Source organism: Heloderma suspectum, chromosome 4 (genome assembly GCF_057233095.1).
Source record: "Heloderma suspectum isolate Gila_16-S chromosome 4, 16-S_ref, whole genome shotgun sequence".
In the NCBI taxonomy this organism is placed as follows: domain Eukaryota; kingdom Metazoa; phylum Chordata; class Lepidosauria; order Squamata; family Helodermatidae; genus Heloderma; species Heloderma suspectum.
This window is the reverse complement of record NC_139461.1, coordinates 43,124,543-43,147,156: the sequence shown is the minus strand read 5'-3', so window position 1 is coordinate 43,147,156 and position 22,614 is coordinate 43,124,543. Positions and strand designations below refer to the sequence as shown.

Sequence of the window (22,614 nt, the reverse complement as noted above, 5' to 3'; positions counted from 1 at the left end):
TCTGCAATGGATTGTGATTTTTTTAGTCTGCACGAAAATTCTTAGGTATTGTGCACAATTTAAAAATTATATGCATTTTTGTATGCACTACTTCAAGTGTATGCATCTTTGTGCATATCTTATATATAATTCAAAGTCAGGAGTTATTTGGTCATCCCTTTTTGACTGTCTTCATGTTGACCAATTCTCATGAAACATACTTCAGTGGAGATTCCATACAGATTCCATGAGTAGCAACAGCTTTCACTATAATTCAAAGTTGGGAATTTATTTATGTCCATAAAGCTTTTAAGAATAAGGCTATATTTTATAACAATGTACTATAAAGTTGTATTTTTAATATTAAAAAGGTCAAGTATAATTAAACATAATTATTTGCAAATTAGAGCAAAATGAAATATGAACACAAAAGTCTCTGCACACCTTTATAAACACAGATGCAAGCCAAAGTACAATGGTATCCCAGTAACATACGGCTTGTAAACAAATAATGAAGGGATTAAGAGACGCCTACAGTTAAAAGCAACCCAGTCAAAGTTTAGTTACTGCTCAGAAAGGAAGTCTCCAGCTGTTATAATTAACAAAATAACATTTAAAAGTCTCTGTACACCTTTATTTCAATTAAACCTTTCATTAGATTTGATTTTTCTCTAAACTGTGTTAGCAGGGAATCAATTTGGTGGGTTTTTTTAAATGAACTTCATTGCACAGTTTGGGAAGGTTACAGATTTTGACATCTAACTTGTGTTCTGGTTCGGGAAGTGTGAGTTTGGTAAATTCGCATTTGCCAAAGAAATTGCTGACATATCCCCTACCAGAGAGCCGCTGCCAATCTGTATATACCATACTGAGCTAGATAAGAAAGAAGTGGAGGAAGATGTGCTGATGCTATATAATGCTTGGGGGATTCTTGTAAGTGCAATATCTATAGGTGCAAAAGGAAAAAAAAAAAAGGAAAATGTATGTATGTATATGTTGTGATGTAAGAAAGCAAAGGTGGTGTGGTAAAGCCTAGCAGAGAGAGCACACGCTCTGAAATGAGTTAGTAAGCAGGATGTGAGCGCAAAGAGTTACAACAGTCTGTAATTATGTGAGACTGTATTGTCATAGAGAGTAATAAGGCAACGTGCCAAAATGCAGATTGCCTATGGGCTGTTTGACTCAATCATGCTGGAAATGCTTCAGCAGTCTTAATACAGCATAGGAAGCTGCCTTATACTGCATCAGACCATTGGGCCATCTAGCCCAGGGGTGGGCAACTTGTGGCTCTCCAGATGTTTTTGCCTACAACTCCCATGATCCCTCACCATTGGCTATGCTGGCTAGGGGTGATGGGACTTGTAGGCTAAAACATCTGGCGGGGCAGAAGATGCCCATCCCTCATCTAGCCCAGTACTGTTCACACTGAAGGCAGGAGGTCCCCAGGGTTTCAGGCAGGAGTTATTTGTGCCGTATCTGGAGATGCTACAGGTTGAACTTCTCCATGCAAAGTGTGTGCTGTACCACTGAGCTACGGCCTTTCCCTCCACCTATGAGGGTGGAAATGGCCTTACTCCATCCCCAGTAATGTCTTGCCCCCTTCCCAGAGTGGTATGTAGACCTCTCAGCAATTGCATGTAGGTAGCATTGTGACAAGTGAGGCTATTTCTTCTTAGTTCATTCATGAACTCATCAAACAGATGAGCATAATTTCCCCTTCTGTTCAAAAGAGTCTCTCTGCCCACTCCATCTTCATTTCCTGTGGCAATCCTGCCATGTCTCTCTTTTCTAGTAGCACATATGCAAATGTGTGTCTGTGTGTTTTCTCAATTGGCAATATTTTATATCATGACATGTATTTTGAAAGTAAAATATTGGATTAGCTTCAGCACAATATTATCTATATACTGGTGTGTAGAAGTTTGAGAGCCACTTAGGTGAATCCAAGGGTTTATTAACATCAAATTTGATTTTTCTGGTGTTCAAACTGCTTTTGAGGCTCCCCTCACTTTGAAAAGTGGGTTGGGATGCAGCCTGGTCAGGTCTTGTTCTGGAGATAGAATTCCAAAGACCTTTTGCGCCTAGATGTACAGTTATTATTGGGTTCTGGCCACAGTGGTGTACTCCAAACAGCTTAACTACTGTGATATTTTTAGTTGAGCTTTTGCTGTCTCAGGGCTATTCTATATATTGTCATTCCTGTCTTAGAGCTGATCTATACACCTAGTTTATTTAGGCTGCAATCTTAAATGCAGGTACCTCAGAGTAAGCTCCATTGAACTCATTGGGCCTTGCTTCTGAATAGACACTTGTAGGATTGCACTCTTATGTACTTACAGTAGTTATATACCTCCAAATAATCAAGGTTCTCCAAGTAGTTTACAGTAGAATTTAAAACCATAAAAAAGTAAAATGCTAAAATAACTTATTTATTATTGCTTTTATTTACAATATAGAGAGGTTTTCCCAACAGGCAAGCTTGCGTATTTAGTGGATTTTTATTCCACCTATGTGTAATTTAGGAGGAAGAAGAAGAAGAAAACCCTGCTGTTTGGGACAGCTATATTTCCTCTTCTCCAGGTTATGTAGGTTCCCTTACAGCATTTTGGATGGAAAAGTTTTGGATATGTAGAGCAGGAGCATTTAGCAGGCCCCCAGATTCAAAGCATTTGAACCAACAACTGCTTCTAAACAAAGGGATGAGCAAGTCCTTCCAATCAGCAAAAGGCCGAGGTGCTGGAATGTGCAGATTTAAACAAAATGGACATGTCTCCATAATTCACTATGAACTTTTGTTTAAATGTGACTTATTTGTGTAATGTTTGGCACATCATAGGCGTGTTTGTGGTACAGTATTTGGAACTAGATGTGCTGACTGATGTAATGTAAGCATAGTGTTAATCTTATAGAACAAGGAGAATCTATCATTCAGTGCATTTATATCCCACTCAGTCAAAACACACTCAAGAGCGGATTACAAGAATCAATAACCAGACAGGCCCTACCTTCAGGCTCACAATTTAAAAAGACACAGGAAAGAAATTGGGAGGGAGGAAGGAGAAAAAAAAAATACGATGGTGATTCAGTTGCTCAGATGGATAGGAATATATTGAACTCAGATTTGCACAGCATCTGTTGTCCATTTGGACTGGCCTGTTCTTTGCTGGTCTGTTCCTCTTTCCTTCTTCTGCAGTTTCTCTTATGAGTTCAAGACAAATCTGTTTCTTCTTCCATCACTTCAAGTCAAGATGTTTCCTCAGATGCCCTTCTGGTGGCAGTTGGGGAAGGGAGGGGCCAAGACTGAGAGCTAGATGGTGGCCGCTCACCAAATAGTATGTGTGTACACACACACACACACACACACACACTTGTATAAAATTAATATGCTTACATTACATCATGAAGTCAGCACATTCAGTTCCAAATGCTGTACCACAAACACTATATTTATTTATTTATTTATTTATTTATTTATTTATTTATTTATTTATTTGTGGAGCTTCTGTTCTACATTGCAATACATGCAATTGAGCACTGTATTCTTTGCATATTTCATGTAGAGTATAATAATATGCTGAGGCATCAACATTCATTCAAGTGAGAATGGTGCACTTCAATAAGCATGCAAGGAATGCAGGAGGGCAGGGGTAGGGAGTAATTAAGACGTAATTGCTCATTTTGTAATGCCTAAAAGATCTCAAATGCTACTTGGCAGAACCAATCAAGAAAATTCATCCTTTTGAAAGAGCTCTACTCTTCAATTTAAAAGTCTGGCTGCTTCCCTGGAAACATAATTCAAGGTATTTTGTTATCAGATATTCTTTGTGCGCAAGCCTAGATGAATGTTTTCATACATATGCTTTACCTTTTGTCCCTCTGCGCAATTTAACAGAATGCACAAGGAGCTTTTTGGCTGCTTTTGATGCATGCATCAGAAGAAAAATTTGTTTCTGAATTTGTTGAATTGCCTAACATCTCTCTCTAGGATAGCACAAACCCTCTTAATATTAGTTACTTCATCCCATTTGCATCCAGAGCTCAGGGAAGTGTATATAAGGTTGACTCCACATGAACTTTATGAGGCAAATTTGGCTGAGAGATGGTTCACTTGAACAACCCTCCTGTTGAAATAATGTGGGAGAGGGCGCATTCTATCCCTATCCCTCCTGTTCATGGGGGCCATGCCCCCAGGCCCTGTCACTCATGGTAGAAATATGCACGTGTAGAGCTCCATGGTAGGAGGGACCCTATCAGAGTCTCACCTCATGTGTGGGAGCACCACACATGTATATCAGTACATGAAGAAAGCTGTTTTCCACACTGTCTGAACATGCAGAAAGAGGCAAAGCATTTTCTCTGTGAGTGTCAGCAAGGTGTGTGGCTGCGGGGAAGAAGCTTAGCCTATGTGGTCCTGACTCACCCCCCCCTCCCAATCATGCATTCTTTTTGACGCATGGGGGATTGTGTGAACCTCTAGTGATTGGCCAAAGGCTACCCAATGAGCTGTTATGGGCCAGAGGGAGGAGCTTTCTTGACCCTTTCCCTTAGTGGACTGCAACTCCCATCAGCCCTAGCCAGCATAGCCATTGGTGAGAGATGATGATGTTGGACTGCAGCTAACATCTGGAGGGCCACACGTTCCCATCCCTGACAAAAGGAATGAGATAAGGGCGTGTGAGGAATTAATCTGTCATGAAGAACATTTGAAGCAATCTAGAGCTGCAGTGTAAGGGAAGTACTTCCATAGAAGAAATGGAGAACATCCTGCTTATACATTGTCATATGACAATCACATGTGTGTGCTTGCATTTGAACATGTGTAATCATTATATCTAATACCACATGGGTTGCCCATCAGTTCCTATGTGGAAGGACCTTCCACGTAGGCATTTTGTAGTTGATGCAGCTTGTAGACAAATGCCAACAGAGCTGGATGTGAGGAAGTTAGAGAAAATTCAAAGAGACTGATTCTAATTGGTGTGTTCTAAATTCAAACCTGTTCAGCTTGCTTCACTCCTTACAAGCAGCATATGTGTGCCTGCTGAAAGTATTTTTCCTGAGAGAATTGTGTTCTATTTTCCTGGTAATAGTGCCAGAATATGATGCAAATAACTCTAAGCAGAAGGCATTGATATTCAGTAGTCCTCCGCACTCTTCGCAGTAGTAACTTCTTTCTGTCCACAGGCCATTTAAACCAGGGGTAAGCAACCTTTTTGAGCTGTGGGCACATATGGCAATTTGAGAAACTGTTCTGGGCATGACACAAAATGGCTGCCATGGTTGGCGTGGCAAAGGACAAATAACCTGCCAAAAAGACTCATAAAATTCTCAAAAAGAATACTCATAAGGCAGAGGTGAGGTCTGAGACCCAATACACTAAACAAGTTCTTTGAACCCACCATTTTCAGCACCAACAGAAACATATCTCACAGCGTAGAATCATAGAATAGAAACATAGAATAGTAGGGTTGGAAGGGGCCTACAAGGCCATCGAGTCCAACCCCTGCTCAATGCAGGAATCCAAGTCAGAGCATCCCTGACAGATGGCTGTCCAGCCTCGTCTTGAATGCCTCCAGTGTGGGAAAGCCCACCACCTCCCTAGGTAATTGGTTCCATTGTCGTATTGCTCAACAGTCGGGACGTTTTTCCTGATGTTCAGCCAGAATCTGGCTTCCTGTAACTTGAGCCTGTTATTCCATGTCCTGCACTCTGGCATGATCAAGAAGAGATCCTGGCCTTCTTCTCTGTGACAACCTTTCAAGTACTTGAAGACTGCTATCATATCTCCCCTCAGTCTTCTCTTCTCAAGGCTAAACTTGCCCAGTTCTTTCAGTCTCTCTTCATAGGGCTTTGTTTCCAGTCCCCTGATCATCATCTTGGTTGCCCTCCTCTGAACCCTCTCCAGTTTGTCTGCATCCTTCTTCAAGTGTGGTGCCCAGAACTGGACACAGTACTCCAGATGAGGCCTAACCAGTGCTGAGTAGAGGGAAACTAGTACTTCCCGGGATTTGGAAGCTATGCTTCTATTAATGCAGCCCAAAATAGCATTAGCCTTTTTTGCAGCCACATCACATTGTTGGCTCATATTCAGCTTGTGATCAACAACAATTCCAAGATCTTTCTAGCTTGTAGTGTTGTTGAGCCACATATCCCTCATCTTGTAACTGTGCCTTTGGTTTCTTTTTCCTAGGTGCAGAACTTGGCATTTATCCCTATTAAATGTCATTCTGTTGTTTTCTGCCCAGCACTCCAGTCTATCCAGATCACTTTGAATTTTGTTTCTGTCTTCCAAAGTATTAGCTATCCCGCCCAATTTTGTGTCATCTGCAAATTTGATCAGCATTCCCTGCACCTCCTCCTCCAAGTCATTAATAAAAATGTTGAAGAGCACTGGGCCCAGCAATCTCAGCTGCTGCTAAGAAAATGTGTTAATTTAAAAAAATAAGTGGGAGGGGTAGGTCACCTTGGTGGCCACCAAGAAAGGTGTCCTGCAGTGCACTGGTGCCCAAACGCAGTACGTTGCCTACCCCTACTTTAAACTGATACCTTGTTGTAATGGAAGGGCCAGATGCGCACCCCTCCTGTCCCTTCAAGAAGTTTCTTACACGTATAAGTAAGATACAGTCTGAATTTGGATGATCACAGCGGGGAAAGAAGCCATCGCAGCTTCTCTCCGCACCCCTGTGCATGCCGCATACATGACTGCCATTTGCATTATTCGCCATGCTGCAGCGCAGGCTGGCATGGTGACTGAATACAGCGTGCAGCATTGTACCCACCCTACAACCCATGATGTGCAGTAGAGCTTATAGGGTGGGTACAATGTTCCCCCAATGCACTGTGGTTGCCGGGTTCAGATGACATGCCAACCCACACTGCAGCACAGGGAATAATGCAAATAGTGGTTGTGCGTGGGATGGGGGGAGCAGCCATGATGGCTTCTTCCCCTGCTGTGATTGTCTGAATGTGGCCACACAGATTCTCCCAGCCAGTTCTGTTCAGAGAGAAAAGGTGGAAGTATGTGCCTGTCTGTTACACGTGCCCATAAGCCAGTTTGCTTAATTTCATAAGACTTCTGCAAGGGATCAGTTCAGAACCTCTGGTGAGTGCCATTTATGCCTCCTGCAGCAGCCTGCTGGGCAGGGATGAATGGGGGGGGGGCCACCACCAGCACATGGCTTCCAATGGATCACCCTCAAGGGATGCGGCCCTCAATAAAAGAAAGGTTTCCCACCCCTGCCATAAGCATTCATGAACATCCTAATAATCGCAGTAGATCAGCCAACAAGTAGAGCGCCTGCAGACTGATGATAACTGTCCATAACTTTTGTTTTGGCAAACTGTTTAGACAAATTACAAAAACAACGTCTAAGTTTCTGAAGCTAAATTTGAGGTATCTGCACAACTAGAATGGTTAGATCCTGAGCTAGAGATGGTGTAGTACTTGTATCTTTCAATACTCTGAGAAACTGACCAAGGCTGCAGCTGCTGTCACCCATTCTTTCCTCTCCCTGCTGTGGCCTGTAAGACTCAAATTTTGTCTTGTGGAGTGTGGGAGGAGGGTGGCACTGAGGACTGGTAGAGGAATGGGGCAGGAAGGTACAGTAGCTGCAGCCTTCTTGGGGATATGTTCCACTTCAATGCAAGGACATGGCAGTTAAACTGACAATGGTACTAACACAAGCTGAGTTTGGAAATGGGATATAGATAGTTGATTGGGTTAATTAGTATGACTTCCTGAGTGCATTTCTTGAGCACATTTTTTGTTCCAGCAAATAAGTTGGTTGTGCTTGCAAACACGATTGCTGGCAGGGATAGTAAATTTAAGTACACTAGACTCTGGGCACAATCCAAAGTCCTCTTGAAGGGAAACAATCTAATGGAGCAAGTCCTTACCCACAGAAGAGAGTGGGGAAGTCCCTATGCATACAGGGACTGTATGACCTGGTTCACACAACAGGACAAGCCAGAGTACAGGTTGAATATGGGTTGTCACTGAACCATGGATTGTTGTTGAATCATGGGTTGTTGGGTTGTGTGAACCTAGCCGTACTAACAAACCATGGTTTGTTAACCATGAACAACCCACAGTTCACAACCAAGCAACAAACCATGGGTTCTCTTCATGGGTTGTTTGTGGTGCACACAACACAGTAACCCGTGATTCAATGACGACCCATACTCAAGCCATGTTGGTCTGTACCACCTCCCTAGGTAATTGGTTCCATTGTCGTATTGCTCAACAGTCGGGACGGGCTTGTCAAGTGAGTTTAGGCTGTAGTTTGACCTACCATTTTTACAGTACACATATGCCACCATTGTATTTGTAGCAAGCTAGCATTGGCTGACTTGTAAGAACATAGTCCAGCATCCTGTTTCCCACAATAGTGAAGCAGATGCCTTTAGTAACAAGCAGGACATGAAAGCATTACCTCTCTCCTGTTGCTCCTCAGCAATGGGTATTTGGGGCCAAAGCAGACATGTTACTATAAAGACATAGGTAGCAGCTAGGTATTTTCTTTTTCACTCTAGAGCAGGGGTAGGCCACTTGTGCCCCTCCAGATGTTTTCACCTACAACACCCGTCAGCCCTCACCAATTGTTGTACTGGCTAGGCTGATGGGAGTTGCAGGCCAAAACAGTGGGAGGGCCACAAGTTGCCCATCCTTGCTCTAGAGAGAGCACATGGGGGCTGATCTGGATTGGGACCCTAGTGGGCCGGCTCATACGATCAAGCAGCCCACCTTGGGTTATTTAAACCACGGTGTGCTGCAGCGTGTGCAGGGGGCCATTTTGAATATTCAAACAAACACAAGCCTAAAACAGCCCATGGGTTCTGGGTGGTTTGTTAACCATGCCAACAACCCACTATTGCTGGGTTTGCCTGACATGACATGCTGCTTTTGTAGCTTGAATATTCAAAAGCTGCCCAGCACACATTGCAACCCACCATGGCTTAAATAAGCAATGGCAAGCTGTGGTGATTGTGCAAACCCAGTCAATGTGTGGGTTCAGGGAGTGTTAACCTTTCCTCCTTGTGTTGCAGCCCTCATCTGGATTGGGGTTCCTGCAGCTGCAATTTATATTGCCAAATAGCGATTCAGTAAAGCAAATTAATCAGTATTTGGCATACTGCCTATGAACCTTGGGGTTCTGTAGAAACATAACCACTGGAAGCCAGTTATAGACCTCTTGCCTGTGAGTTTATCTGAACCTGGAGGCTATATATAGCCATTATGACTAGTTGCACTAGTAGACTTGTCTACCATGAATTTGTCCAATCCCATTTTAAAGCCACTTAGTGTGCAATGCTATGCATGTTTAGACAGAAAAAAGGCCTACAACTGGCCGGGGAATGCTGGGAGTTGTAGGCTTGTATAGGGTTATGTATGTCTAAACATGCATAGGGTTGCACCCTTAAACTAGTGACAATTGTCACATTTTGTGGCTGTGGATTCCCTAGATTACATTATGTGCTGCCTAAAGAAATATTTTCTTCTGTCCTGAATCTCCAGGTTTAGAGGCAGTTTCATTGGCTGAACCGGAGTTTTAGTATTATGAGAGAATGAGAACCTCCACGCTATGCACGAGTTTATAAACCTCTGTTGTGTCCCCTTCCTGTCACCCTTTCCCTTAAACTAAAAAGCCCCAAATGATGAGGATCATTTGCTTCTGGATCATCTGGAAGGCAATGCAACCCTTATCCTGTTGCCTCTGATTAAGAAAGAAACAAAGTGGGTCATTTGTGAATAAAAGGAACAACAGAGTAACACACTAGTGGACCACTGTATCAGCTGCTTTGCCAGCAAGCAGTTTTTACTCAGCAGCATTTTTTTTTTAAGTGTTGCTTAAATCACCCACCTAATAATCCTGGCTCTTTGTGACCCATAATCAGCATAATATTTGGAATTACTTCAGAAAAACTGGGATAATATTTTTATTTTTAACAAAACATACGCAATTATGCACTGGAGGACTGACATTAGGGGGAAAAACAAAGAATTGCAAAGGATTTAGGAATTATGACTATAGGTTATGATTGCCACATCTCAAATTGTGCTGCCTATTCCATATTTGAAGCTTCTGGGGAAGCTGTCATCCATTTTAGTCCATTATGGCTGCTTTGATGTTTGCTGACTTTGGTTGTTCCTTGGGCCAAGCAGGGCCCAGACTGACATCCCCACACCTGATAATCTATGAACATGATCAATAAACAGATTTCCGTCTGGTATATCTTCAAATTGTACAACCACCCACCATTTAGGTCAGGACCCTACCCATGTTCCAGGATCCTGCAAATTATTACCACAGGCAGAGTTCTCCAGGTCACCAACCAGATCCTTAAGGGCACATTTTAATTTTTTACACAATGATAAGGGGTCATTAAAAGATTTGCCAATGCCATTCTTAAACCACACACACACACACTAAAAACTTATGTTGCTATGTCTTTCTTCAAGTTCATAATATTTGCTGTATGAAGCATTACATATCAAATGAGTTATGTGTTTTGGTTAAAATCTTGAGTCAGTGGTCCTTGACACTGGTTATATTTTACTCTCTGAGCCACTGGGTTGCAAAAATGCATATTTAAACTCTGATTAGACTACCAGATCAACAGTTGCCTCCGTTGGCGAAAGCTGAAAAACCAAAGATTTTATTGCCAGGTTTGTTATCTAAAACAAGAGATCTTCTACTCAAGAATCTGGGGGAAGGTGCGGAGCTGCAATATGATGTCATCCAGCAGTCTTCCAAGGATTGTATACAGAGACTTTGTGCAGACATGTTGTTCTATGCCAGATTAATTAGGTTTCTCAGATCTGCAGGACACACATACAATTGGGATTATCTGTCGAAGTTGCTTGTACTGCATCATAGAGGAGACAGACCTACTGGTGTCATGGAATTTGGCAGGTGTAAATACAAGGCCCAGACAGTGGGCAGGCTCACATGTCACATTAAGCCACCCTGAGACTAAGCCACCATGGGTTGGTTGTTCACTTGCTAACCCAACAGATGACTGGATGCTGTGTGGCTTGCCATAGCTTCTTCCCCCCTCAGTCCTCCTGCTGGTATCTGGCATGTATCTCAGGCGCCTTTGCAGCAGAACTCCTCATTTCCTTGTTCCCTATGTAAGCAGCCTTTCTGCAATTGATCTGCTGGGGTTGCTGGCTCACGAGGGACCCCCACCCCCTGCATCACATTACCAAATGGAATTGATTTTCTGTGCCCTTATGAATGCGGTAACATGTTTGTAATTTGGGGTGGGTGGGTGAATGGGTGGGTTGTCATGTGCGAACCAGCTCAGTGACTCTGTATCAGTATTTTCAGTTAAGAAAGGGTTTTATCTGAATTTTCCAGGTGTTTCTCATTCATTTAGACCCTTTTGAATTTTATTGCAAAATACCCCAAATCTAAAGGTATTGCATCTTAAATCCATGATTCCCTCCTTTCTTCACATTAGAACAAAGCTTTCTTTGGTTTTGCTTAGGAGGGGGATCTTGGCTCACAGCTGAAGAACATCAGTTGGGGTTGGCTTAAAAGAAACTCAGTATGAATAGTATGTATATATGAGTATTTCATTTTTGCTTACAAAACATGCGAGCGTGCTCTGTTCAACACCCTGAAGAAGGGTGCGAGCGTGAGCACGTCTGCTGAAAATATTCGCAAATTGCTGGACAGATGCTCGCGTTTGACTTGCGCAAGTTTCCCAGTTTGCTTTAGTGCAAATTTCCTAATTCCTGTAGACTGAATCAGCCCACTTTAGTCTCTGGAGGAAAGCTGTGCAAATTTTGGGAAATTTGCACAAATTTCACATTTGATCACTGCTTGATTTGTGCAATTTTCCCATTCGCACAGAGTAAGCAGCAATCACAAATATGAACAGGAATTGGGCACAAGACAAGTGGCGAGACAGTATTTGGAGAATCCTAGTGATCTTAAATGTCACTCGTTCACCCGTCCTTACTGGTATGTCAAGCCTGTAAAATTGTGGCAGTATAGGCACAATACTTATAATTCAAAATGCTGGAAAGAATGGGAACAGCTGATGTTTCAAACCCACCAAACAACTCCTGGGTATTTGTGTTTTGGTTTTGTTTGAAGCAAGAAGGAGGGGGACCTTCAATAAGAACCTCCAAATGAATCAATGGACCCACAGTTGTAGCAAAAAGCGGATGAAATTCAGGATAAGAATATATTTTATATACTAACAATATAGATACGTGTGCACCAAACTAAACTTGCTGTAGCAAGTGAAAGCACAAGGTCTCAAGTTGACATGATCATTTGTTGAAAAGTGATATTTATGAACTGAATCCATTCTTGTATGCATATTTAGTACTGTTAGCAATTATCATCAAGAGACATTTTTTTAATTGTAATTATACTTGCGGGGTTGACGCAAATTACTTAAGTTTACTATCATTATTTATTCAAATGACACATTTTTGAGCTGTACTCATTTTTGTATGGTACATTTTGCACTATTTCACCTTCCTAAAGATAGCTAATTGCATATTATCATTTGAGACTCTGTTGCAGCATTGCTATGTCTATGTTCTCTCTATCCTTGTTACATAGAGGTTCCTGCATTTAATTGTATAGATGCTACCACACCTGGATGTACTTTCAAGATACAAATGCTCCTATGTCAGCTTGAGACCTTGTGCTTTCACTTGCCACAGCAAGTTTAATTTGGTGTACACGTGCCTACATTTTTAGTATATAATACATATTTTTCTCTTGAGTTTCATCTCCTTTTTGCTACAGTTGTGGGTCCATTGATTTGTTTGGTGGTTTTGTTTTATCCAGGTTATAATTTTAAAAAAATCTGGGTCAGGAGAAAGTCAGTAGCTATGTAAATGTTATGGTATGGTGCTGGGGGGGGGGGCAGGGCTTGATTTTAAAACTAAATGTACATTTTACATATCTTCTGCTGTATCTGATAAACTACTCTGATAAAAAAGTGTTAAAACAAAAAATATTAAGAACCACTATGGGAGATGAAACACGTCAAACCAAATAGACTCCAGTCCTGAACTCTACATCATTGACACAAACCACAATCGCAACCACAGACATGGCACCATGCTCAAAAATGAGCTTTGATAGATTTTTAAGACACAGCCGTATGAGGTGGTGTGCTGCTGGAGATGTTTATAGTAACTTGAAAGATGTTGCACCTTGTCAGTTGAGAAGTGACAGAAGGAAACCATCAAAGGAAATCAGAAGAAAAGTAAAACAGAAGAGAGCATAAGACAAGGGGGAAAAAATTAAGATTGCAAGACATGATGCACAACATTGGAATGCAGTTTTGAAATTTGGACTTTATGAAAGTAAAGTCCTTATACAAACTAAAGCCTTGTAATCAATTGAAAATGAGTTGTTACAAGTGGGACCTATGACAAAATGTTGTATGTTGAAGTGCTTATGTTCAGGGTTCCAGCTGCTCCATTCCATCCTGCCCCTCCCACTCCATCAGCCAGCATTTCATGCCCACTAAACATGCCCAGTGCTCATTGGGCTGTTGGCTTATTTGCCCCTTTAGTCTCCCGCCCCCCGCTTCGTATTGTACTTCTTTTTGTCCTTTTCTTTTGTGCTTGTAAGCAATTATTTTAACTTCTGAAAACTTTGAGGATTCCCGGAGACTGCTGATACCTCATCCTTGTACATGGATGGTGCTATTTTGCTACATAAGGACCAATGCTTGGAGAATTGAGATTGCTATTCTATATAAGAATATGGTTGAGTAAGACTTATTACTTGAGATCTACCAGATCGAGTTTGCTAATTTTTTTTTTAAAAATGGAAGCTCGAGCAGTGTAGATATGCAGAAAATTGTGAAAGTTCAAAGAAGTCCAAAGCTCAAGTTTTAATAGCCAAACAGTATGTTAACAAGAATAGCCTCTCTGCCGGAAGCAAAAATGGTGTTTCTTGCTGTTGCCATGTTAACTAGTGAAGCCTCTGTGCCAGAAACAAATATGGCAGCTCCCACCAGTCTGTTTCTCTCTCCCTCCTCCGTCTCCATTAAAAACGAAAAGCCCATCCTGTCCAGAAGCAAAGATGGCATGACCTGCCATTGTCCCTTCAAAAAGAACAGTCTCTCTGCCAGAGACAAAGATGGTGCTGCCACGTTTGTGCTCAAAAATGGCTTCCCCTGACCAGAAGATAATGAAGGAAAACTTTGATATAAAAAAATAAATAAAATGGGGGAAGAAGAGGTGGTGGCAAGAGAATGTCAGTGAATTACATGGTGGGGCTGTCACCTTATTCGGATAAGGGCAAATGCAGCCTCCCAGAGGTGAGAGAAGAGGCCTCATGGTTGCCATGGAAACACACCAGACCCTCCTCTGTCCCCCTCCCCACCCATCCCCCAAGTGAATGTGTGTGTGGGATACAGTTCACTAATGAATATAACACCATCAGCCCCCCACAAGAAATAAATGGCAATAATGCCCATTGGAATGTATAGCAAGCCCCCCAAATGCCCCTGAACTCATCCTCCTATCTTTAAATGACCCCCCCAAGAAGGGTGCCCTCTCTCAGAGGGCACCCTGACACCAACATCCAACCATATTTCTGTCCCCCTCACCCTAAGAAAAGAGAAGCTCCCTTTGCCCCCTTCCTTTTAAGGTTGGGATCTTTGGTCCCCCACCAGCACCCCATTGTTGCTGCTTCCGCAATTCCCTTCCCCAAGTGTCTTTATTTGCAATGGTGCTTTTTTTCCAGCCAACTTACAACAATTTTTAAATAATAATTAATTATGATTGTTACTTTATTACTTGTTGAAGGTAAGTGTGCAGGCTGGGAAGCAGCAGCCCCTGTGAAGGAGCCACCTCCTCCTGGCTGTGCTCCAACCTGAACTTGAAAGGTGCATGGAGCAGGTGCAGAACAGGCCATGCTAAGACAAGCCGCTTCACCTTCCATGGAGTCAGGAGTGCATCACCTGCATCATCTGCTGGTACAGCGACTTAAAAAGTTCAACTTCTCTCAGGCTTCCCAATGGGTGGGATTTTCTTATCACCCAGCGCTACCCAGAATTGCAATTTGCAGTATGTTTTGCCCTCAGACTACCAGCGCCCTTGGTGACATGGGCTTTACAGTAGTTAGTATAAATTATAACATCTGGTTTAGGCAGCCTAGCATGCCACTTTCTGTTGGGAGGTTAAGCAGAAAGGCAGTCCTCTGTTCATTAGAGTTGCTTTGCATTACTATGGACTCTGGAAAACGTTCAGGTATGCAGTTTTCCATAAATACAAGGGCAGCTGCATGAATTCTGAAACAACTTGGTACGTTGACACTGAGCAGAGTGCTGATAAATCCCATAACTGGTATCTATGATGATCAAAAAAACAAGGTAAATTTGAACTTTCAACATCAAAGTGCACATTCTCTAAAGCAACAGGGTTTCAAATCATTCCTTTAAATAGTTTCTTGCTGCAAAACAGTTGCACCTAGCATGTCTCATTTTAGGGAATAGTTCAAAGAGAAGATTTATGTGTGTGTGTGAGGGGGGCAGGGCTCAACTGAGAGGAGTAAAGAGAATATCATGGCAAGAACACATCTGAGTGAATGGCAACACAGAGATAGAGGAAGCTCTGCTTAGACACAACAACACAAAGGCTAGGCAAGATGGGTTAAGAGACTACTGGCCATGAACATCAAAAGAGTGTGTGCACACAGAGAATTAAGGTGCTTTTCAAGAGTGTTAAAATCAGGTCTTGATCATAATCATTATCAAAATGATAGTACAATTAAAGATTGTACTGTTAGAATTGTGCTTTGTGAGTGGGCCATATATGGGTGAGTGTGGCTCTGGTAGTGTTGAGAGTTGCCTGTGGTTTGAGGTTGGAGGCACAGTGTGTGTGGCTTGTCGTTGTGGTATAGGCTGTGTGATGTGTGTCTGTGGTTGCTGAAATGTGCACAAACACAGGGCCAATTTGAACATTAAATATTTACAAGTGGGACCTGAAACAAAATGCTGCAGTCAACCATGCCCTCGTCCACAACACTCCATTCCATTCCTCCTCCCACTTGGATACTCTCCCCACCCCCAACACTCGGCAAGCTCTGTCCTCATTGGGCTGTTTTGGGGGTCTTCCCCTTTATGTTTTTCCCTTTTTTTTTTTGTACTCCTGCAAACCCTGCCAAGCCTGCTGATACCTCTTGTGCCAACAGTACTCATAGCCTAAACACTGGAAATATAGGGAAGGATGATACTCAAGCCTTAAAGGGGCAAGAACAGACATCAGTGTGCAACTTTGCAGCCCTTTATCAAATTACGTTGGGGCATTAACTCAAGCTGCACTACTCCTGAGCTGAAATTGTCCATTCAGTCCTATGCAAAGTTAGATGGGAAAACAAACAGGCTTAGGTGTACCAAACTCTGCATATGATTGGGCTGTAAGTCTGCTATAGCTTGCCTCAAGTGAGATTTTATAAGCATTTTTCTGGAACAGTAGGCTTTCCTCAACCCCCAGGCCTAGTGATATCTAAACAGCCATCCTCTGATGTGACACGGAGGATCCATGATTGGATCTTCTTTGGTTAAAAGTAGCTGGAGGGTAAACCAGATTGGGGCCATGATACTGGGGGAGGATTTTTAAACTCCCGCAGTGCCATTTTCCCAACTTAAATCCCTCCCCCCACCATGATCCTGATCCAAACCTCCCCTCTCCTACAACTGCTTTTAGCCAAAGAAAAAGACATTGGGAGATGCAATCACAGATCTCCCACATCACATCTAGTCTGGCCCTAAGTATGCAGTTTATTTTGGATAGATCTGCATAATTTATGACTCATCAAACCAAATGCCGCCCACCAGCCATTAATGGTGGCCTTGTTATCGCTACCTACCTGGGATTGCAAAAGCAAGGGATTTTGAAGCTACAAAACATGACTGGTGGGTCACAGTTAGTGTGGAGCTGATTTAACAAAACTACACTTGGTTTAAATCAGTAGAAGAGAACTTCCAAACCATGGCATTGCCCAATCTAGCTTGCAGAGAGCTGGCAACCCTCTGCAGGCCCGTCCCCAAGTTTCACCCTGTCCTGGGGAGAGAAATGTCCATGTTATCTCCAATCTCAGATCCGAGATAACAAAGGAATTCCCCTGTGTGCTGCTTGTCCTACCAGTGGGAGGGTGAGCAGCACTAAGGGGAATCCCTTTGTTATCTTCAATCTGAGATAACAAAGGGATCCCTGTGCACTCAGCTAGGGCTTGCAGGACTGGGTCCTGCAAACCTTGATAGAGTCCCTTCCTGTACCACTTACATGCTGATTGGGACATGAGCGACCCAGAAAGGAGGTGCCCAACTAGCCAGGGCTTGCAGAATCTGGTCTCGCAAATCTGGCTGAGTCGCTTTCTCTGTGCAGAGTGCTACAGAGGAAAAAAAGCAAAAGCAAAAAAGGGCTCAGATGATGTCATGGGAAGGGGCAGACTTGGGGGCAGGCTCTGCCCCCTTGATGTCATCGAGCTCACCAACTTAGTATTGAGGTGGCAATCCAGCCCCAAAACCAAATTAGGTTGCCCGCCCCTGGTTTAAAGCAAGTGAATACTGCATGGAGCCAAATTCTTAAGAAACTAGTTTTCCGTGAGGAGAGGGAATTAAACTAACCCCCTTTTTCACAATGCTTGACTATTAATACTTTTTCTTTAGGTATAAAGATTTAATCTTTTCATGCAAACAAGTATGGCAGTCCCAGAATTCCTCCTGACTAGTTCAATAGCCACAAGACATCCTGGTTACATGTGGCTACAGCAGTTGGACTGATTGCAGCATATTTGCCTTGTGTTGATGGCTCCTTCCTGAACGCCTCTTACATAATATCGTTTCTTTTCATTTGTTTTGAGGAAAATATCTGTATTTTGTTTTAATGTAGGTTACTCGTTCTTGATTTTTCTTGCTATCCCCCTGCATCCCCTACTTTCCTTTACCTTCACCTTGCAGTAGAAAACTAACAAAACCTGAAAATGCAACACATTTATTTGTTGGCCAGTATTAATGTGCTGGCTGGGTGTAATGTTTTACCATTTATTTTATTTCCAGCCCAATCTTATGCATGTTTATTCAAAAGTAAAGCTGACTATATTCAATGGGTCTTACCTACAGGTAAGTGTACATAATGTAGCTCAGTCATAGACCACGTGATTAGCACGAAAAGGCCCCATGTTTATTTCCTGGCATCTCCAGGTAGGGCAGAAAAAACTCTTGCCTGAAAACCCAGAAAGCTGCTGCCACTTCATCTCAGTAATGTCAATAATATTGCACTAGACGGACCAACAGTCTGACTCAGTATAAAGTAACTCCTGTCATCCTGTGATTTCAATCTTAGTCTTATTTTTAGTTGGACAGTTACTATACTTTTATAGAACTGTATGATTTTTTCCCCCAGAAAGCCTTTAATTTACCTGCTCCATAGGTTTCCATGTGCATTTGGTCCTGGCTCCGCTTTAGTTCTAGGTCTTTAGTCTTTTCTTACCATTTTGGGGATTTTATTGTGTTTTTACTCTTGATGTTGTTTATTACAGATTTGATTATTATTTTATTTGATTATTCTTATTATTTTTGCTATGTATGTAGCTCTGGATATCTCCATTCTGAAGCTAGAAAACTTGCACCCAAAGTCAAGAATTGGGGCAGGCTAGAAAGCAAAAAAAAAAATCTCCCCAGTAAGATGCCTGAATTTGAGCACAGTATGTCAAAGAGGGAAATGCATTCTTGTTGCCCTGGTGCTGACCTTTGTATGTATGTTTGTACACGTGCACCAGCTATGCAATAGGAGAACCAGCTCTGCTTTGTTTTGAAATTTCCCATTCTGTTTCTCCTTTTGCAATCAAGAGAAGTATCCCTTTAGCAAATACATAACCAAACGCTGTTATTTTTAAAGTGGGTTTCTGTCCTATCCAACACTGTCTAGAATTGGTAGGTACAGGAACAAATCACTATGTAAGTTTTAAAAGGTGTTAGCTATGATGGTTGATTTTGAGAAAGGGACTGTGTGTTTGTGCATGTATGCTCAGAACTTTCTCATAACCATATCTGCTGACCCCGATACTCAGGTGGATTTGCACTTACCACATCTCAGTCTGTAGATTTTACTTGTCAGCTCATTTCTAGCTCAGCCTCGCATCAAGTTCTGCACAAGTCTATATAAAGCAGATTTGTCAGCAGTCCTAAAGTCTGCACATGTAGAAAGCAGGCTGCATAGTGGCTCTTTATACACTAAGGCTCCAGTCCTTTATGCAGTTACTTGGGAGTAAGTCTCATGGAACTCAATAGGGCTACTCTATCTCACTATTAACTTCCCCTGCTTTGCCCTGCCAGGTCACCCATCTTTGTGCTGTGGCTTCACCAGTTGTTCACTTTAAGATGAGGTGTCCAGCAGCCTGCTCTTGCCCAGGTACGTCCACAAGCTGAGGCGGGGGAAGGAGGCTCTCAAAAATAATCTAAATAATCACCAACAGATACATCAAAAATAAAATCGGTGATATATGTTAAATCACAGTATATTGCAGCCAGCAGGGCTTTCAAACAGGTTTTGCAATCCTTCCTAATGGCTAGGAGAGAGAACTCAGCCAAATATATCCAGGGGCGTCAGTAGTAAAGGCTCTGTGCCTTCGTGAACATGAGCTCCCTTCACACAGGAAACTCAAACAAGCAAGACCTCACTAAACGGGGGCGGCCACATTTCCTGCGTCCTTAGCCATGATAAATAGAGGACTGCCTCAAAGGACGGGCAAGTGGCTATAAGCACAGCCAAGCCCCTCAGCCCTAAATTATGTCGGGGCTCAAAGCTGCTTGAGAGTCGTGGCCTCGGAGAATTACCCGTGGTAGGAGGGGGTTACTGTCTGGGACCATGACTTGTGAACAACTTTGAGCCCCGGTACCTCTCGTTTTGGATGATCCCCAGAACGGCCTTGGGAAGACCCTTTTTGGCGACCCTCCCCTCAGCAGCCAGCCACTTTTGGCGGCCGCCTCTCCCAAGATGGCGTCGGCCCCTCCTCTTGGCTCTCTCTTGGGAAATCAGTGGGGCGGGATACCGCCGCGGCTCGTCCTACTCGCAGTCGGGAGGCCGGCCCAGGTTTGCCGTGTGTGCGCGCGGGCGGACGGGCAGGCGGGGCAGCGGCAGCGAAATCAGCAACGGCGGCGGCGGAGGAAGCCGAAGGGGCGAGAGCAACAAGCCGCGGATCTGGAAGCGGAGCCGGGGAAGGCGCGCTTTGGGTGCTCAGTAAGCAGCGCGCTTGGGCTTGAGGACGGGAGGGAGGCTTCGGGTAAAGCCGAACTGGAAAGCTTAGCACAGCGTAGGAGCCAAGCCGAGGGCGGCGGCGGCGGCGGCAACAACTTTCCCTCCCGGTCCCTGGTGACGGATCCGCGGCCATGTTGGGATCCCGTCCGCTGGGGGAAAGCTCCTAGGCAGAGCAAGGACGGCGTCGCCTTGCGGGGGCGGGCAGGAGGTGTGCAGAGGAAGGCGTCTTCCCCTCTCCCAGCCCTTAGGGGCCAGTATCGGCGAGTGCCCCGCTTCCTCTCCCCCTCCCCGCCGGCGGCTCACTAGGGAAGGCGCCTTCGGTTTTGTCCGTGGAGCTCGGCGTCGCGGCGGTTAGCGCCTCGGTCTGGCGCCTGGCCGGCGCGCGCGCGCGTGGCTCAGTGACGGTATCCTCTTGACTTGGTCGTGTTCAGACGGCGGCACACAACTTGGCGTTAGTTTGGGGCTCCGGGCAGCAGCGAGGGCGGCGGGAGGCATAAGGGAGCACGGGACGCGGCCCGTTAGACCTCCTCCTTTTGTTGACAAGATAGAAAAGTGACAGACGAGAAGCTCCTTTCCCTCTTAGAGAGCTTTTTGTCGCCCCGCACCCCCACCGGGCTTCTCGCCCCAAGGGGGGAACGAGCCTCCCGGAGTGGTTCGCCCCGCTGTGTGCAGAGGGGGCTTGCAACGCGAACAGGCAACGCGAATAGGATTGCAGCTTCCTAATTGGCACCCCAATAATGTATCTGTTTAAAGAAAGAGCCTTTCGTTGCGCCCATGACTTGGGGGGGGGGGCGGGCAGAAAACTGCGCGCGTGTGGCCGTTGCGCGCTCCCCAGTTCCTGCGTAAACAAAACGGAAATCTTTTTTTCCGCGCTTTCACCAGCGAGCTTACCTGCCCAATCTTCCTCTCCCCCCCCCCTTCTCATCCTATAGAACGGGTCTCAAAACGCTCCTGCGAGCCTATTTGCAGGGTGAAAAAGGAACTAAAAAAAGAAATGAAAAGTCGCTTTATTAAAAATTACGCGTGTGTTGCGACTTTCGCTCCTCACGGAGCGAGTTTCGCGGTGGTGGCGTGCAATCAGTTTTGCCTCGGAAGACGGGGAACTTCCTGTGCCTGTCAACAGTTCGCTAAGCAAGTGGATTCCGGGTTGAAGGAAGTTGGCTCCTGTGTGTCGTTTCTTCTAATAGGTTGGGCCTGGCTGACATGCTGTTCACGCCTGTGCTTTGAAAAACTCATTGCTTACCATGGATATCCTGCAGAGTGTGCCAACTACTGTGCCTTACGGTTTCCTAAATTAGAGGTGGCTTTTTTTAGGTCTTACCTGTTTGTATTTGGAATTTCATTTGGTTATTTAAGAATTTCAGACTTGCTGTTCCATTAATATAGTGCTCCAAGGTGTGTGTGTGATTGTTAAACGCCCAGGTTGGGTGCAATCCTATGCCTGTTTAGACAGAAAAAAGCCCCAACTGGCTGGGGAATGCTAGGAGTCATAGGGCTTTTTTCTGTCTAAACAGGCGTAGGAGTGCAGCCGTAAATAGGGCAGACTTTAGTCCATAAAAGTCAATTGAAGTTGTTAAGAATTCTTTTCTGAGAGAGTTCAGACGGATTGCTTTCTGTGCTCAGATTAAGATAATCATGTCATCTGAAAACATCTTTATTTACTGTTGTAGCTTATAAAAATTGACATAAATTTGTCCTGTCAACTGCCATCTCCTGTGCTGGTCACTGTCTGATCTGACTGTTTTAATGCAGTCCACTTCTATGCTAGGCTTTTTAAACTGCTACTTGCCTCAGTTGCATGGCACATGACCCCACTCCCCAACTAGTTATCCTGTCACTGTTTCTGCCCCATTTTTCCTTTTCTTCTTGGACCACATTTATGATGGGTCGTTTGGTGATTGCGGTTTCAGTGTGCTACCAAGTAATGTGTGTAGTAGAACTATAACTTTTACAGGTGGGAGTGGCTTTAAAGTTGTAAAACACCCCCCCCCCACACACACACACACACACATCTTTCTGGACATTGCCTGCCTGTGAGGTGGGCTGGGTCTACTGCATCTCCTCGAGTGCCCTGGAGAGGTATGATGAAGAAAGGAGGAAAATAAAGTGAAAGGAAATGAGAAGACGTGCAATCCCTTCACCCAGCAGGATCAGGGCCTGCAAAGGATTAATTCCTAAAAGAGGCCCCAGAGTTCACGATTACTAGGAAGGCAACTGCTCTCTGAGCTGACCTCAGATGGGGCGATGGATTTATGGGTAGGAAATCTGTGAGGTTTTTTGGCATCCTATTTTTCACTGCACACCTATGGAGCTATGCCCACTATTTATTTTTGAACCTGATTGTGTACAGCAATAAACCATGCTATCTATCTGTTTCTTTATTGCTG

At 43.9% G+C, this 22,614-nt stretch overlaps 1 protein-coding gene across 6 annotated transcripts in view; it reads left to right on the top strand.

Moving 5' to 3' along the window:
- Window positions 1–22,614, top strand: part of PLEKHF2 (pleckstrin homology and FYVE domain containing 2) — a 52,651-nt gene that overhangs the window by 10,420 nt on the left and 19,617 nt on the right. For 2 of the 6 annotated variants that reach the window (XM_084849080.1, XM_084849078.1), the window contains exon 1: window positions 20,094–20,209. The exons of 1 other annotated variant lie outside the window; for it this stretch is intronic. The gene's annotated coding sequence lies outside the window, so the exon portion shown is untranslated. 3 more of the 6 variants (XM_084849084.1, XM_084849081.1, XM_084849079.1) reach the window with 3 other exon arrangements.